Raw genomic sequence first — 16,516 nt, 5'->3', positions numbered from 1 at the left:
CACACACACACACACACACACACACACACACACACACACACACACACGATTCCCGTTATGTCCACATGTATGACTGAAGGATGACTCTGTGTGTGTGTGTGTGTGTGTGTGTAGGCGCTAGTATGTCTGTCCCTTTTCCTGTGTCTTATGAGCACCATCAGTGGGATTAAATCAGTCCATCACAGGCTGCTGTAACACCGTACAGGCTGTCTGTGGGGAAGTGAAAGCACCGCAGCCTCTCCTGTTGGCCCCCAGGGTTCGGGTCCATGAAGACCAATAACGGCACTCCCTGAGCTAATTCTGTGTACACAGATGTGCACACGCACCTACAAATGTCCTCATCAGCTCACAATGGAACAACAGCGAGCTACATTTGTGTGTAGTTGTGTGCGAGTTTAACAAAATAAATACGACAAAAACTATAAAAACATGGCAAAATCCGGGTTTTTCTATCCAATCCTAAACTAAATCTGAATTAAACAATGTTCACTGTCTTGTATTCACCTTGAAAACAACAACGTGCATACTTCCCACTCATGTATTTGATTAAAAAAAGATGTAGTTATGTGTCAATCAACCTGAAACATGAACAGCATCCGGCTCTTATCCATCAGAGACACGTACAACAAATTCATTCCTTGTAGTACAATCTGCTAAGATGCCAAACAAATGTCAACTTTGGCATTTTGGAGACAAAAAGCAAGACCTAGCTTTAGTGAAAGCTGGTTACGGTTTTCTGTTTGGCAACAAGGATCCTGTGTTGAGGATTGACTGGGCCGGCCGATGCCCATGTGTTTTCAGTCAACTTTCGGGAGGAAAGACAGAATGTGGCAGATAAAGGGAGGGCGGCTTAGAGAAGGAGACAGGAAAAACAAAGAAGCATTTAAAAAAAAAAAGAAAATGGTTGGAGTGGCTCCCTGGGAGAATGAGCGAAAGCCTGATCAAACACAGCAATGGCCCAATTTTTCAGCTACCCATTGCGGAGAAGAGGGATCAAAGAAGATCAACGCTGGAGAGGAACGCGCTGACATCGAGGAGGCCGACATCTTCTGTCTTGGCGGAGGAGGAGTCTCACCGAAAGTGGCGAAGAGACTTAGACTTTAATGTGCTTGATAACAAAAGTGTCTTGTTTTGTGTGCCTTGAACACTGTGAGCTCACAAGCGATCCTGAGTTATCACGTACTGGAGGTTGGCAAACAGCTGCTACTACAACAAAAACATCTGGCAACCTCCACTACAACCTGAAATGTTCTTGTTTTCAGAATTCTGGTGACAAAAACATATTAATAAAGCAAAGTGACACTGTTCTACACCACGTGACAGGCAGTGTAACATACGGACAGCTCCGGGTGCTGAAATGACGTATAGTAAACATGGCAGAAGTTAACTTTATATAAAATTAAACGAAGACTTATTTCTTTAACATTCTACCCAAAAAATAACTTTCAAACGTGTTGATGCAAAGAAGAATAACTACAATCAAATAAAGTAGTTTAACGCGGGTTAAGATTTAGTCGACTTGGTAACGTCACCCAACCCTCTATTTCTTGATGGTCATGATTTAGCGGCGAGAGCTCGGCTTTGGCACTAGTTTTTGATGTTTTTCTTGAAGGACAGTCAGGTATGCATCTCCACTGCGGCTCTGTGCCTCCACATGTCCCTCTGGTCCATGGCCGGACCTAATTGCCAACCCCTGTCTTCCACTATCCCCATCTGGCTGTCCCTAACACACACACCGGGTCTATGACGGTGCAAAAAGCTTTTAAAAAGGGCTAACATTTGTGCTTGAGTGGTCAGAACATTGTGTGCAGCGCTGCCTCTGCCAGTCACCGCATACAGTCCAGCGGATGGATATTTTTAGAAAGCCGTTGAAAATATCACGTCCCCCCCAAACGGGTGTAATCGTATTATGCTGGAGGCGCTAAAAGCCTTCGAGTTGGGAAAGCACATCACTGGAGCACCGTTCCTGTGAGCCCTGAGAGCAAGAAGCTTAGATATATATTTTTCCATATTATTCGATATATATTTATATTATACAAAGTACTTAAATGTTAAATGTTTAGTTTCTCTGTTCTACTTTGTTGTCTTTAATGTCCTTGTTCTTTATATTTCTCTTGTTTATTGTATATTCTATGTGTGTATGTACGATGAGAGCAATGTGTAACCGGAGTCAAATTCCATGTATGCGCACGCTTACATGGCCAATAAAGCTGATTCTGAAGTAAGAGTGGGAGGAGTAGATAAAGACAAACATACATACGAATTCAGCATGCGAGATAGGAAGAGCTAGAGAAAGAAGAGAGAACCATGAGGAGGCGGGTTCAAGAGCTGTCAGGAGCCGACGGGGAAGGATGGGATGCAAATGAGGCCTCTGGTCGGGAGCCTTAGCTGTGCTGTTGGAGGGTGTGGTGGTGGTGCTGGTGCTCAGGTTGGAGGCTCCATCGTTTTGACAGGGTTTGGTATCGGCAGCTCTGAAGGTTCAAGCCGGGCGAGGCGATGATAGATGAAAGACTGAACTTTAATCAGAATGGCGCCCGGAGCATTTTCAGGGAGGTAAACAGGTTAATCAGTCAAGCCCTCCCCTTCCATCCTCCCTCTCATTCTCCCCTACTCTTTCCTCAGCACGTGACCACTTCTGACACTGGCACGCCATTCGTCTCTTTCCCATCAGCACCTCGCCCCCCCCCCCCCCCCCCCCCCCCCCCCCCCCCCCCCCCCCCCCCCCCACATCTCTGCAACCAGCCAGAGGAACAGACAAACCCCCTCCTCCCCTGCCGCCCATACTATCAGACATATCCCGCTATCACATGAAGGGGAGCTTGAAGATCAAAGCGCTCCGTCAGCCCATTTAATACCTCACAGCATTGTCCGCCATAAAACTATGAGGTGGGAGGAGAGTTTTCAGCAAACGGCTACTATTCCTACGCTCTGGGGTTCTTGCATTATTGCCCCTCCACCAGCCTGTATCACAGGAGGGAGATAATCACTAGGAGGTAGACAATCAAAGTGATCGCTCCATATCTTTAATAAAAAAAAATAAAAAACTTCAAATAAACCGTGCTGAAATCAAATCCAGTGAGGCAAAGGCGGGAGAGGAGGGAGCCGCCAAGCATTATCCATTGTTCTTGGTGTCCCCCGGGGTTTATTTATTAAAATGGCCCTGTCTCACTGCTGCTCCGAGAAACAGCTAGAGGCGCGTTGGCCTGCATGAAAACTTGTGCAATGTGCTGAACAGTGCCAAATTACTGCACGCCTGACCTCCGGACATTTTAAAACAAGCTATAGAAAAAAAGAAACCAGGAACTAAGAATTCCCATGAGTTTACGGTCTAAGCCACATTCCATGTTTCCGTCATCCATCTCATACATACAACTCCCCCCCCCTCTCTCTCCCCAGGAAAAATAAACAATCAACTCCGACAAACCACTTTGGCAAGCCGAGTGTGAACCTCACAAACAGCTCCTGTGGAGAGAGGCCACATCCAATCTGAAATTACCCAAACACCAGCTCTCCAACCGCACTGCGTTTAGGCCGTCGCCGGGGCTCGGGACACAAGATTATTTTGTGTTGTCTGGGATCCCGACTGCAGGCTTTTGGTGAGCAATCAACAAGGGCCGCTCCTCGCCAAGATAAACGTCACAGGCGGTTGCCACTCGTTTACGGGCTGAGCTGCCCCGACTCGGCTGCATCTTCGCCTCTGAGCATCAAACTGGTCGCCTCGCTAGTTTTTCTCTCTCAAGCCTCGGTTGGAGTGCAGATTGGGTTTGGAATAAATGTTCCTCTTGTTCACATTTGTCCGGGACATTGCAGAAGGACACTGGTTGTGCAATAAGAACACACTTTACAGGAGGCCTTGAGGGGGGAACAGAGGAAGGGAGGTGATATTTGGGGACCGTGTCGACGCTTCATGTTGGAACTATCAAAGTGCGTTGTGGTATCACCTCCTCCTACCCACCTCCGCTTTTGTCATATAGAAAATTTAGGATGTTCGCTTGTTCAATGATGCGAGCATCTGCGCTGCAGTTTGAACTGTACACACAAGCACCTCAGAGGGAGAAAAATGCTAATGAAGCCATTAATGATGGATCAGTGCATAACTCAAGGTGGCAGCGAGAGAGGAGGATCAGCATCATCTTTTATTTCATTTTTTGTAAAAGTAGAGAGCTGTGTGGGAGTTGAGAGAGAGAGGGACTGAAAAGTGCCGGGAGACAGTCGCTCTGTTGTTGGGGAAGAGGAGCTGGATAGGCTTCCACACATAAACACCCACTCATATGTGGGACTGTATAGATGTGCCAAAATGCACATGTACACACATCATAGGATGAATTCCTTCGTGGGCCAGAAGTCCCACGTGAATTCACACCATTACATCCACTCTCAGGGGGTTTTATAGCAGTCGGAATATCAAATGTAACAGACTGTAATGTAGTCTTCTATTACCACTGGATTAGCACTGCCCCAATTACAGAGTAGCTTGTCTTCGTTCTTAACTTTATATTTATAAAATGTTTCTGTAGCTGGCTTTTCTCTGGTGCCAATTGAATTGAATGTATTTATTCTAAGCAAACTGCTGACACAGAAACAGAGAGTAGCAATGCTTATTTTGCTTGGCACAACTTACTGGAATTTGTAATATATTCGGACAAATCCATGGAAAAATGCAGAGTTTGCCAGCGGGACAAGGTGCCGGACACTGACACGCATTTGCCATATCCTGAAAAGTGGCCTGGAAATCTCCACAGCTTAATAATGCACGGCAGACGGAGCCTGTCGGAGTGGCAGGCCAGCTGAAAGTGATTTGGTGGGATGAAGAAAAAAAACAAACAAAAAAAAGCAGGGAGGGAGAGAAACAGAAACAGACAAGAGGAAAAGAGGAATACAAGGAAAGAGAGGTGGAGGTAGACGGTCATCAGCGTTGTCGTCCCATCTCCCTGTAGATCGAGATGAATTTGTCCCGACAACACCTCCCGACCCATCTGCACACACACACATAGATCTCCGACAGGCCAAGGAAGATGACGGGGGAGGGGGAGCAAATGAGAGTGTGAGTTAAAGTAAATAACCTACCAGACGGAGAGAAGTAGGGACAGAAACTGACTCAGGAGTGTCAGAGAAAAACAGTGAAAGAGAGAGAAAAGAATGAGAGAGACAGCGGATGAGGAATAAATCGATTTTGGTAATGAGGCAGAGTAAGCGGTGGGCATGAAAGAGGGAAGACAGAGATGAAGACAGAGCCTGAAAGAGAGCGAAAGTGAAATAGATTCAGAAACGCAGAGGATGTGACGGGCGGAGATGGAGAGAAAGACACACCTTGTGAAAACGATTTGAGAGAGCAGAGGAGAAACTGAACAGGAGGACAGAAACAGAGAGAGGAATACAGAGATTGAATGAAGATCGAGAGAGCGAAAGGGAAGATGAGAGGATGCCTTATTTTCCTCCATCTCAATTTGCACAAAACTTTCATTACCACCAATTTGGGCCGGGAGCCGTAGGCCTGGACCATTAGACGAGCCCGGCATCAATCAGCCTAATCTCCCTCCCAGGCCGCTAAATTACAGCGCCCAGTTGCTTATTAAAATTTGTCGCCCATCTCCCAACACCCGGCACCGCTGGAGATTAGACAGGGGCCCCCAGACAAATCTGTTCCACAGAAGACGAGGAGGAGGAGGAGAGAAAGAGAGGGAATGAGGGAAGGAAGGAAGTACAGGGACAGTAGGAGGGGGAAAAAGAGAAATGTGCTTGCTGAGACAGAGCGGATCAGAGTGGGGGACGATCATCTGGTTTGATTTATACACTCCTGTAGATCTTCACACACACACACACACACACACACACACACACACACACACACACTGCATTTCAGCCTCTCTTCACACACTCATACATCCCATACACCCGCCGCCACACGTCCACATCCCCCCAAATGCAGTTTTCCATTCCTGCCAACACCTCCAACACACACACACACACACACACACACACACACACACACACACACACACACTGGTGTGGAGAATGCGGGGTTTTGCGACGCCTCCCATTGCACACTCAATCAAAGCGTCGGCCAGATAAGACGCATGATGAATGGCGTAATTGAAGGCGGCAGCAGGGTAATGCCGCATCGCTATGGCTTTGGATGGGAGAGAAGTAGAGTGGCGAGTGGCTGATAGGGTGGAGGATTTATTGTTATTGCCCGTCTTATTAAAAAATACTAAGACTGTCTGCATCGCCTACCCCAGCGACAGAGCATATACTGTAGGGCCCCACACCTTGGGGAGGATGAGCACACAGCAGGGTACATGGATTCAGGTGGAGGTCTGCTCATATTACTGATATACGGCACAACTAAACATGGAGGTTGCAGGGAAGACTGCGCTAGATAGTAGCCAGCAGTGCTAGCTACAAAATTTGCTAAATCTCAAAGTCAGCAACACTGACAGCCCATCCCTTCAGGCCTCCTTTTATTGTTGTTGTCAGAACATTTGATTCATTGATCGCTGTCGAGATGTAAAGAGAATTTCAACTAAATGTTTCTAAAAACACCCACCCTAGCTTTAATCCACACCCAGGATGTCTCTCTCCCCCTCTTTCAGGTGTCCCTTTGTCGTCTCTCTCTTTAAGCATCAAAAGCAAAGTGCGTGCTCGCCTGTAGATCAGTGGATAAAAGGAGTGAAACGAGGCAGTTCGACTTCGGGCTGCTGTGCACTCAACAGATCAAACGCTCTCCTCTCGCATATCAAAAGCTACCAAAGGTCCTTGCCAGGAGTGAGCCAGATACTTGCAGCAACATGCCTCTGCTGTCCTTCTGCTGGGAGCATGTGCAGAGGGATTTCTCCTCAGACTGTCCATTCCACCTGATGACCCTGATTTGCCGCGGATTACTGTTCAGTGGGGCCTAATCTGTCTTAACGGATCCTGACTTGTGGCACGTGAAGAGCTGATTTCAATTAGTGAGGCTCAGGGTGTTGTTTATATAAACGCAGGTCTCAAGGAACCAATTATTATCAGATCAAGGTGGGAAATCAATGTTAATTGTGTTTAAGCTCCCCTTTTGACAAAAAAATGTTGAACTTCAAAATGGCCAAGATTAGTTTTTAAGGCGGTACACTGGATAAATACAGTGTGTATAAATACTGCCGTGCCATATTAAGGGAACATCGGTGCAATTGCTCGGCAGCAGATCATTTATTTGTATGCTTTGTGTCCTGCTGCATGCACCACGCTGCAAAAAGTACAGCTATAGTGCTGATACGATCGCTTGATTAATGGGAAAACTAAATGAATAACAATTTTGATTATAGTTTAATTAATCGGTTTTAAATATTAGGATTTTGCAGATTTTCTCCGTTGTATATTGTTGTAAATCTACTCTGAATTACATTCATCATGGTGGACATTTTTAACTATCTTCTGACATTAACCATAAAATTGTTAATTGCAGCCATAAAAACTCCCGTTCACTTTTGGTACAAATAGGGCAAAGTTAGCCTCAAAGTTAGCAACCACTCCGGCACAAGCTAACTTAAGGTGGACTGACCTTTGAGGTGCATTGCATACTGTATTTTAGTACTAGCAGAGATACACGACGCAACCAAACGGAGAAAGCACAGCAAACTGCAAGCGGTGTGGTTGAACGGAGCACGTCCACTGTCAACGCATAATGACACCCTAACCAGCACAGGGGAAACCACACGTGTGCACACTCAGCCAAATGTGGTCTCAGACAAAGCCCATTGAGCCGCTATAAATATAAGCGAAACATAGCAGTTGCTTTGTCTGGAAGTTTAATTAGCACAGCGCCTAGAGTATTCAAAGATAGAAGGGCTGGGAGTGGCGAGGAGACGCGAGCCGAAGCACTATTTTAAAAGACGAGCTCGATGTGTTGCTGTCGATTCACTCGGGCTTTGTTTAGATATACCCGGTGAATCACATTTACTGCTGTTGCAGGGTGTCTGTATGATTTATGAAATGAGTTGAGTCCAGGATCTACTGCCGTATACAGAGAGTGTGTGTGTGTGTGTGTGTGTCTACCTCTGTTGCTCGCCAGCAGCCCCTTTGTGTTGCTGCTCAGACTGATTGAGTGGTGTGCCGGTCGGCCAACTGGGCTTCCGGCTGGTGGACTGCCCGCATCGATTGCTCGGATGAGCCCTTCTTCTGGAGCACGGACAGAAAAAAAAAGAGAGAGAGAGAGAGAGAGAGAGAGAGAGAGAGAGAGAGAGAGAGAGAGAGAGAGAGAGATGGATAATAGAGAGAAAAAGATAAGGAAGGAGAGAGAGGAATAGAGGGGGAGAAAAAAAAAAAAAGGGAACATTAGCTTAAATGAAAGTTTATTAGCTGTATCAGTCAGTCAGTCGGGTGGGGTCGGGGTTTTGCCCCAGGCCCTCCATCCTTCCTCTCTATCTATCCATTTCCCCCCCTTCTGCTTGTGTGTGTTTGGAAGGGGAGGGGTTTGGGGGGGAGCGCAGGCATGACGGGAAAACATTAGGTTGTTGGCGAGTTGCCTGTACACCAGCCCGTAATTGGCTTGGGTAATGGTCATGTCCAGACAAATGGTGTAGGCCCTAACCGCGTTACGAGCAACCAACTGCTCCGCCTGTATTCACAGCATTAAAGCCAGCACTGCTCGGATACCCAATGGCTGCAGCGGGTGTGTGTATGCGTCTGTGTACAAGACTCACAAAGCAAGTGATTTACTGGAACACAACATATTTCTTTCTTCCCCCCCCCCAACCTCAATGTCTTCTGCACGGCCTGCGCGCGTGATTCATGGTTTGCTTGTGTCCTATGTGGGAGACTGCGCTGTGGAGGCAGCGAAAGCCCCGCTCACCTCGAGGGACGGCCGGTGTCCTCCAAACAAGTGACGGATAGGAGATGGGGAGGGAGAAAGACAGACATACGGAAAGAGAGGGAAGAGGAGAGGGGGAAGACGACTAGAGAGAGAGAGAGGGAGTCAGAGGATGACTTCCATTTTTCACCTGTCCCTCCCTCTGCTCTGCATCACTTCCCCTTCTGTCTGACGGCAAGCTGAGCCACTAATGTCCATTGTGTCTGGATGGGCTGCAAACATGCGTGTGAGTGCACGTGTGCGCGCGTGTGCGTTGTCTGTCCTTCTGTTAATGATGAGTGACAATGAAACGTATATGCTCCTAGAGTAGCTATGCAAGCTAAATAACATGCAAACGTGGATAAAGCTGAGGGTGCATGTGTGTGTGCATGTGTGTGAATGTGCATGCGTGTGTGCGTGTGGTGGCAGTCCCTCAGCCATCCAGCTATCATCTCCCGCCAGACAGGCCCCACCAAGACATCCCAGCCAGATAATGAGATCCATTATGATTTACGTTCCGAGAGGACAGCTAGACAGAACAAAGACATGTACACACACGCACACACACACATATCGGTGTACATGTCAGTGTGTGTATGCGTGTGTCTCTTACTGTATGTGCTGCTGTGCGCTGCCAACGCTTCATATTTCAGTTTTTGTTTCTGTGTGTTAGTTGCCTGTAGGCCATCATTCCGTTTGCAACTCGAGGAGTCAGACCATTTCTCCCTCTCTCTCCATCTTCCTCTCCCACTCACACACTCTTCCTTTCCACCTCTGCCTCTAACCTGAAAAAAGCCCAAGTACAGCAACCTCACTCTGTCTCCACCCATTTCTTTCCCTCTCCCTCCGTCTCTCCCACACACACACACACACACACACACACACACACAATGCCCCAGGGCAGAAAGTAAAGGTGAAGATTACAACTATGACCAAACAACCTCACCCTGATTGATCAGTACCTCTGCAGCGCACTGGAGCTAGCCAGGGATTTGTTACACGGTATTTGTGTGTGTGTGTGTGTGTGTGAGAGTGTGTGTACTGGGATTTGTTAGTGGAAAGCCGGAGCAGCTGTCAAACACAGTTTGGAAAAGGAGCGGGCTATTGCTTCATTTCACTACTTGGGATTGGGGGTGGGGATGGTGCAGAAATCAAACCTGGTTCAAATTAAGATTTAAAACACATTATTTGAAGTATTTAATGTAAAGCGACTGGGTGTAAGCTGACTCATGACTCACAATGGAAAAGAGCAAATCAGCAGGGGTGCAACTATCGATTGTGTTTCTATTAATCGATTAAAGGTCATAAAATGTAAGAGAATAGCAAAAATTATATAAAATGGAGAAAACAGCAAATCCTCACATGTTTCTGTTTATAATGATTATTGTGGGTGTGATGCAGTCCACACAAACTGTAAATGCTGCCATTGTGCAATGGACACACACACCTGAACAATTACAAATAAAGGTAGAATGCATAAAATTGCAAAATATCTCTCTCCCTCTCCCTCCCTCTCCCTCTCCCTCTCTCTCTCTCTCTCTCTCTGAAAACAATGACAGGCTTCTAGTCCTCCTGCTTTATGAAGTATTCAAGTGACGCCGGCTCAATTAGAGGCCTAAATGCCAAGATCCTGACTGGGGAGAGATGAGGGGATTAATAGAGATGAGCGAGATTAAAAGGGAAACAGAGACAATGAGGACACTAAACACAGGCAGAGAGGAGAAAACAAGTAGGCTATAAGGAAGAGATGGGGCAGGTTTAAAGGAAACGGGGAAGAGACAAGAAAGAACAGGTGAATAAGGAAAAATGGGTGAAGAGATGCAAGAACGAGGAGTAATAAAAAGATAAACTTGTGGGGAAAAAAAGAGAACAAGCGGGAAACCGAGAGACTCATGCCAGTCAGAGACACAACCAGGACTATCATGACCTCCTTCATCTGCCTGCCATTGCTCTGCCTTTGTTTACACACACACACAAACACATAAACCCACACACACACACACACACACACAATCCTCTGTGGTATGTATTTCCATCATCAAATGTGATCAGCGCTACTGTTCGCGAGCCAACATTCACTCAACCGTGATAACCCTTGTGGGAAGGCACACACACACACACACACACACACACAGCGACACTTTCCTACAGCTGAATACTGAACCCTTTTGACCACAACACACACACACACACACACACACACACACACACACACACACACACACAGTGTGGGCACACTGTCATCACCCAAGGATCTGACATGCCCGATTAAATTAAAAGGTCAAATAAATTAAATAAACTTCAAAGTGAACGAGCCTTCAGATGGATGCCGCAGTGGCTCAGCGGTTAAGCTCGAGGGGGCTTGTCTCCAAGAAAATGAGGAGCGCTATGGTCATGTATTATTTAATTTAAAGGATCATTCCGCTTTAGTACATCTCTCACGGTCTGGGCTGCTATTTTCTGAGGCTAATAATAACATTGTACTCACCAAGATAATTACTGAGATCTGGGAAGGAGTCAGAAGTACAAAGTACAATGTTATATCTGTAACTGACAGAACCTAATCTCCTGACATGTAAGAAAAGTTTGACTATTGTAACGCCTGTTAATTAAATGTTCAATCAGATGCTGTTAGATGTGGTTTTTAACCAAAGAGCTTGTGTGCAGTATGGGTGGGCCCGACCATGCAGATATCACCACCATTCTCTCTGCATTCACAGACAAATTGTTGCGGTCGTAATAAATCTCCCATCATGCAGACAAAGTGTGTAGCCGCTCTCTCTGAACTCTTTGGACTTCCAAGCTGGTGTGTGTGTGTAGTCTGCGTGGGAGCTGAACCCACAACCCCACTGTTGTGGCACATCCCACGCTCCGACCCGCTCCGCAATCAGCGCCAGCGTCGGAAACCCAAAAAACATGCCGCCGTAGCCAAAATAGTTCCCTCTAATTGAGCAGCAACACAACAACATCGTGTCTCGGATCTCACTTTGACAGAAAACCCCTAACGTCAATATTTCTCCAACAAAACAGCTCTCCGCTTGCTGTGGTACCAACCCTAATCACTTCCCTCAGCACCAGGTGGTTCCCATTGACTTTGGTCCAGCTCCTCCGCTCGGCAAGACGCTCTCGCCAGAGGAAATTGGCTCGTCGACAAGCGTTTATTGCTCGCGCGCTCCGTCGAACAGAGTCGCGCGGACCCTCCAATGCCGGCGCTGGCCTTCGCTCGGGCTCTTTGAGGGGCTTGCTGCCATCCAAAGAAACAATTAGAAACACCCTCTTTCCCTGTCACTCCCCACCATTAACCGCCATTGTGTGGAAGTAGTGGCAGTCTACGGAATAAGTGCACTCTGATTCATGCCCTCTTTTTTTCTGTGGGCCGTGGCTGCCGCAGTGGCCCTCTACTGCTAATGAAGAGGATGAAAGAGAAGTGGTAATCAAACTGAGCATCTCATCCGTGGTAATAAGGAGCAGGGAAGAGGCCTTGGAACGACTCCCTAGTGTGTGTGTGTGTGTGTGTGTGTGTGTGTGTGGAGGGTAAAGTGACTTTTCTATGTATCTGTTTCTATGCTATTCTGTTACCGAAACAAAGGCGATGTGAACCGATTGTCGGTTAAACAAAAAAATAAACAAAAAAAAACCAATACAGGAGATAATGTGAGTGCCTGGGCCTCAGCCGTAGGGATACGTGCCCCGCTATGGGCCGAATCCTTCTCCACCATACCAGCCGTTCATCCCTCCCAGGCTCCCTCGTCATGCACCACAGTGCTAACCAGCAGGGTCTGATTAGATTTAAATGTCAAGAGAGATAGGACAATACAGTTATCTTCCAAATTATGGCCCATTAAAGGGCCTAAGCAGTGCGCCTCCCTCCTCCACTAACTAATAACCAACCAGATTCATCATCTCAGACTGGGGCATAATTTGGGAGGCTGTGGTTTCTCGTGCTTCTCGCTTTCTTTGTGTGTGTGTGTGTGTGTGTGTGTGTGTGTGTGTGTGTTTCACACCGTGTGCAAGGGCATCCAGGAGTGTCTGTAATGTATAATCAGTGTGTGTGCATGCTGTGTGTGTGTGTTGCTCCGAAGGGAGCTGGTTCAGCGCCCCAGGCCAGTGCCCCATTAAAGAGAAAGAGAGAGAGTGAGAGAGAGAGAGAGTGGAGAGGGGCTCCTCATTTAGACAGCAGGAGAGGCCGGCTGTGTTCCACCCGTTGCCAACAGACAGACAGACAGACAGGGACTTGGAGGTGTCCCATCTGCCTCCTCCTAATTCACCTGCTGTCCTCAGGGTGTCATAGGGAGCCACACACCATAATAATGGTCTCCATGCTCTAGTGTGTTATTTTACTTTCTTTTTTTTGCTTCCGTCCCATATTTCATCCTTCACTCTTACTTCTTTCAGACACATGCTTTCCAGTCTTTGTCCTGTGATTCATTCCTCCCTCCCCTCCCCTTGTTCCCTATAGAGGAACTATATAATATACTCTATAAAGGAAGCCTATCGTTGATCTAGCATGCATCACAGTTTTCATCCCATCATTCTCATGGTCGTATGGAGGAATGAGGAAACTGGAAATAAAGGACTCGTATCTCAAGGTGGTTTCCTTCATATCCTCCTCTCTCTTGGCTGCTTCGCCTCCATTTCCTGCCCCGCCCATCTTTTCAGGATTCATCTTCTCCATGTTGGATCCTCTCTCCTCCATCCTGTTTATCATACCCGCCCCCCTATCCTTCCCTCTTTCACCTGATCCTTTGTCTGTTCTTTAATCTCTCCTTCCACTCCATCACTCTTTTCTACATCTTTCCGACCCCCCCCCACTCCATCATGGATCCACTTGTTTTGGGCTCTGACTTCATACCTCCGCTGGCGATTTATGCACAGGAGCCTCGGCGATGTGCATTAGGGCCCCCGTCGTACGGCAACGCATTATGGATCGCGCTATAAATAGCCGCTGTGCGTCCTGTAAAAGCTTTTCATTACATGGAGATATCGTTTGATCAATATGAGCCCCGCGCTGAATCTAATTACCAAAATTACGAAAAAAAAGTATATACAGTGGGTACGAAAAGTATTCAGACCCCTTTAAATTTTTCACTCTGTTTCATTGCATTTTATTTCTCATTAATGTACACTCAGCACCCCATCTTGACAGAAAAAACAGAAATGTAGAAATTTTTGCAAATTTATTAAAAAAGAAAAACTGAAATATCACATGGTCGTAAGTATTCAGACCCTTTGCTCAGTATTGAGTAGAAGCACCCTTTTGAGCTAGTACAGCCATGAGTCTTCTTGGGAATGATGCAACAAGTTTTTCACACCTGGATTTGGGGATCCTCTGCCATTCTTCCTTGCAGATCCTCTCCAGTTCCGTCAGGTTGGATGGTGAACGTTGGTGGACAGCCATTTTCAGGTCTCTCCAGAGATGCTCAATTGGGTTTAGGTCAGGGCTCTGGCTGGGCCAGTCAAGAATGGTCACAGAGTTGTTCCGAAGCCACTCCTTTGTTATTCTAGCTGTGTGCTTAGGGTCATTGTCTTGTTGGAAGGTCCAGTCTGAGGTCCAGAGCACTCTGGAAGAGGTTTTCTTCCAGGATATCTCTGTACTTGGCCGCATTCATCTTTCCTTCAATTGCAACCAGTCGTCCTGTCCCTGCAGCTGAAAAACACCCCCATAGCATGATGCTGCCACCACCATGTTTCACTTTTGGGATTGTATTGGGCAGGTGATGAGCAGTGCCTGGTTTTCTCCACACATACCGCTTAGAATTAATGCCAAAAAGTTCAATCTTGGTCTCATCAGACCAGAGCATCTTATTTCTCATAGTCTGTGCGGGCTATGCGGGCTTTCATATGTCTTGCACTGAGGAGAGGCTTCCGTCGGGCCACTCTGCCATAAAGCCCCGACTGGTGGAGGGCTGCAGTGATAGTTGACTTTGTGGAACTTTCTCCCATCTCCCTACTGCATCTCTGGAGCTCAGCCACAGTGATCTTTGGGTTCTTCTTTACCTCTCTCACCAAGGCTCTTCTTCCACGATTGCTCAGTTTGGCTGGACGGCCAGGTCTAGGAAGAGTTCTGGTCGTCCCAAACTTCTTCCATTTAAGGATTATGGAGGCCACTGTGCTCTTAGGAACCTTGAGTGCTACAGAAATTCTTTTGTAACCTTGGCCAGATCTGTGCCTTGCCACAATTCTGTCTCTGAGCTCCTTGGGCAGTTCCTTCGACCTCATGATTCTCATTTGCTCTGACATGCACTGTGAGCTGTAAGGTCTTATATAGACAGGTGTGTGCCTTTCCTAATCAAGTCCAATCAGTTTATTTAAACACAGCTGGACTCCAATGAAGGAGTAGAACCATCTCAAAGAGGATCAGAAGAAATGGACAGCATGCGAGTTAAATATGAGTGTCACAGCAAAGGGTCTGAATACTTATGACCATGTGATATTTCAGTTTTTCTTTTTTAATAAATTTGCAAAAACTTCTACATTTCTGTTTTTTTCTGTCAAGATGGGGTGCCGAGTGTACATTAATGAGAAATAAAATGAACTTTTTTGATTTTAGCAAATGGCTGCAATGAAACAAAGTGAAAAATTTAAAGGGGTCTGAATACTTTCCGTACCCACTGTATGCATTATCAAGAAAATCCGGCAAGCCGAGGCAGTCACTGGTTTGACCAGAGAGGACTCAAAATAAATGGCCCCGTTTTAAGTACAAGTTACAAGAGCTAATTGGGATGTCGGGAGTATGAGAAGAAGAAAAAATGGAGGATTGAGGGATAATAGAGGAAACATACACTCTGGATAATGTGCATACACAGAGGCATTCTGAGCAACTTTATACAAGGTTGATATATTGTCATTCGACAACAAAGGGTTGCTCTTTATGCCATACAAGAAAAACAACAAACACACGTACAGTAAAAGGACAAACAGGCTTAATGTTGCCACTGGGCCCCAGCTGAAGCTCCATGGGAGCCACTGATCTGAGCCAAGCACACAGCAGACTTTTCACAGGAGGTGCAGCTGCACGAAGACTGGGGAGAAAAAGTAGAAACAAATGGGGGGCGGGGGGGGGGGGGGGAGAAAGAGAAAGAGAGAGGAGCCCAGGGTGTCATTTCTCTCTCTGTCAGCTTCTTGCCTCCCCCGTCCTCCCTCCCTCCCCCATCACCCCCTGAGATGTGGATGCTTCACGGGGACAATTACCAACTGACACTTCATCATGGGCCGTGCGACAGGCACTGACGGCCCTCGTCCAAACAAATGATGCTGGGGTCGAGGTTGCGGGCCTGCCTCCGAGTCCGCCTGTAGCCCCGCTGCACGGCCCTGCAGTGCATTAGCAGGCAGCGCGCACACACACACACACACACACACACACGCACGCACACACAGAAAAAGAGACTCCTCTCAACCAACCACCTCCTTCCTTTAAGAAAAACACATTTATCAGCAGTGGGGGATGGTGGGTGAGGCGTAGGGGGGGGGGGCTTCAATAGAAGCATGGAGGTTGGGTGGGGGCGCTACAGTACTGTCAAACCCCATCCCCCTTAGGTAAAGAGAGAGCTCTTCATCTTTGTGAGGCAACTAGGTCTCTCTCTCTCTCTCTCTCTCTCTCTCTCTCTCTCTCTCTCTCTCTCTCTCTCTCTCTCTCTCTCTCTCCCTCTCTCTCTCTCTCTCTCTCTCTCTCTCTCTCTCTCTCTCTCTCTC

At 47.0% G+C, this 16,516-nt stretch overlaps 1 protein-coding gene across 3 annotated transcripts in view; it reads right to left on the bottom strand.

Moving 5' to 3' along the window:
• raraa (retinoic acid receptor, alpha a) overlaps positions 1-16,516 on the bottom strand; it is a 131,595-nt gene that overhangs the window by 82,658 nt on the left and 32,421 nt on the right. For all 3 annotated transcript variants that reach the window (XM_031843201.1, XM_031843200.1, XM_031843204.1), the window contains one exon: positions 8,032-8,154. The gene's annotated coding sequence lies outside the window, so the exon portion shown is untranslated. The remainder of the gene's footprint in view (positions 1-8,031; positions 8,155-16,516) is intronic.

This window comes from Anarrhichthys ocellatus, unplaced genomic scaffold (assembly GCF_004355925.1).
Source record: "Anarrhichthys ocellatus isolate YVR2014 unplaced genomic scaffold, GSC_Weel_1.0 scaffold4, whole genome shotgun sequence".
NCBI classification, from domain to species: Eukaryota; Metazoa; Chordata; class Actinopteri; order Perciformes; family Anarhichadidae; genus Anarrhichthys; species Anarrhichthys ocellatus.
The sequence above is the reverse complement of the archived record's forward strand: the minus strand, read 5'-3'. Positions and strand labels throughout refer to the sequence as shown.